Here is a 2,433-nt window from a genome sequence, read left to right on the forward strand (position 1 = left end):
TGGCTGGTTCCTGGCTTTGCCCCGCTCTCAGGGAGGCTGTCAGCCCCCCAGCTGGCTCCTGCCTCCACCCACCACCCTTCTCCCTTAGTGTCACCTGGCCAGGGTGGGAGCTGAGGCCATATTTTGGGTCCTGTGTTGGCCCCCCTTGTGCTGGGAAGTAGGTGGGGCACTGAGATGCTTGGCAGCTCACTCCTGGGGATGGGATGGGCTTTTCTGGGCAGTTTTCTCTTAAACCCCAGATTTCATCGAGGCTGCTGCTGCTTTTCAGCCTCTTCCTCTCCCCGTTTTGTCTCCCTCCCCTGGACAAAGCTCCCTGCGGTGTTTCCCCTCCTGGCTTTTCCCCATGTCCCATGGAAGAGCTGGGCTTGAGCAAACCAACTGCCCCCAGCCCAACTGGTGGGTCCCATGGACCGAGACCTCCTCTGCCTCCCACCCCAGCCCTCACCTTCACCCAGAGCTTTGAACTTGCACCCTGCTGAGGAGGGGGATGATGGGTTTGGGGGGGGGTTGCTGTAGCTGCAGCCTGGGCTGATGACCTGAGGAGGACCAAGGATGGTTTCAGTTCCTTCTTGCTCTTTCTCACGTACCCTACTTATGATAAATAAAAATAAAAAGAGAAGCTCAGAGCAGCCCTTCCCTTTGAGTAAAATATTAACTGGCTCTTACAGCTAGCTGATTAAATATCCTTTAGGACAAAGTTACATCTGATCTTGGGTGAAGGAGTCTTTGGAAGTGGGTGTAGCTGCTCCCCTGGGAGAAGCAGAGGAGCCTGGCCCTGACGGCAGGGGAGGCTGCTCCCCCCTGCACAGCCCCACAGCTTAATTTATTATTTTTATTTCCCCCCCACAACCCCGTGCTGGCTCGGTGCTCACGCTGGTTAAATGTTAGCCGGGGCTGGCGTGCAGCACTGTGCTTGCCCTGCAATAAGCAGCGTCCCTGCCCGGCCGTGCTCCCGGCTCCAATCCCCGTCGTGCCCAGAGCCGGGCAGCAGGCAAAGTTCAGGGCTTGTTTGTTCCAGGGAGATAAGGCGAGGACACCTGGCAGCGTGCAGGCAGCTCGCAGGGCTGTTACTCATTTGTTAGAAATCGTTGTTTGCCTTGTGGTAGAAGGTTTCTCCTCCCCTCTGCTCTCTCAGCCCAGCTGCACAGAACGTCTTGTGGCTCGTGTGTGATTCTGGGCTCGTGTCCCCATGTGGAAGCCTGGAGAAGGGTCCCCAAAGATGCCGGGGTGGCCCTGGTCCTCCTGGTGGGATGGAGAAGTGTCAGCACGGGGCTGGCTGGAGTGCTTTCGGGTGCTTTAGTGCTCCAGATGTGACCCTGCCACTTGCATTGCCCCAAAAACTTGATGGGTTGGGCTCGTGCCAGACATGGTGCCACCAAAGCACCTTGGTTCCCGTTGATCTCCATCCCCACTCACCCGCCTTGTGTCGTGCTGCCAGGCCCATCACCCGCAGGCAGACCCTCGCTCCAGACAGGGCTTGTCCTGGGAACAGGAGTTCCCTGGAGGGAGGATGCTCCGGGTCGCCATCCTCTGCTCCCTGGGGAGCTCAGCCCCACAGGCAGCACCCTGCCCTCTCCCAAGTTTGGGTGCTCTGTGGGTGCTCTGCACTGGGCTGGTGCCTGGGGTGCAGCGAGGCAGGAGGGAGCAGGGGGGGACATCTCCCCTCTGCCCCATTCCCGGGATGCTCTGGGGCAATGGCCAGCACAGACCAAGTCTGGGTCTGAAGGCAACAGCGGTTTAATGCAGGCTCCAGGACTACGGCTCGATCCCACATCCAGCCCCGTGCTTCTCCTTTTCAGCCCCACAGCCCTTTTCACTTTCATTTCTCTTTGGTTTTACCTCCCCTCTGCCCGAGCCCCGGTGGGGTGTTTGTTTCAGGGAAACCGTCTGCAGCAAGTGGGTTTGAACAGCTTCTCTACAGGGCCAGGTGTTTGGTTTATATCTATCTATATACATAAAAAAACCCCTAAGCAAACATATAGGTGCTGGTTGCTTATGGGGAGATACCCAGTCATCTCCTTCCTCCTTAGCACCTGCAAAATGAACCGGTGACTTTGCTTAATGCAGCTGGGGGAGGCAGGAGGGTTATTCGGGAGGGATCAGATGTATGAAAGTGAGAGCCAGGGTAGATGTTGAGCTTCCAGGCAGCTTGGGCTAAAAGAGACACTAAAATCTTGTGGAAAAACACTGGGGGGAAAGACTGTTCTCTCTTGAAAAGACTTGCTGAAGATGCCACGCAGCTCCTCTGTGGGTTTTCCTTCACCCTGCGTCGCTGCGTGCCTGAAGCATCCTTCCCGGCGCCTCTGTCCTCGGGAGTCTCATCATTTCAGGCGGGGAAAAACTTGGGGGACAAGTATCTTGCGTGGCAGGAGACAGCCAGCTGTGCTTTTGGGGAGGAGCAGAGCCCTTGGGCTTTCCAGGAGCCCTTCCCCC

The 2,433-nt window shown here is 57.2% G+C and overlaps 1 protein-coding gene across 1 annotated transcript in view; it reads left to right on the forward strand.

Annotated features, from left to right (window-relative positions):
* SEMA4G (semaphorin 4G) overlaps positions 1–2,433 on the forward strand; it is a 21,105-nt gene that overhangs the window by 9,313 nt on the left and 9,359 nt on the right. The window lies entirely within an intron of this gene.

Source organism: Egretta garzetta, unplaced genomic scaffold (genome assembly GCF_000687185.1).
Source record: "Egretta garzetta isolate BGI_Z169 unplaced genomic scaffold, ASM68718v1 scaffold135, whole genome shotgun sequence".
Taxonomy (NCBI): Eukaryota; Metazoa; Chordata; class Aves; order Pelecaniformes; family Ardeidae; genus Egretta; species Egretta garzetta.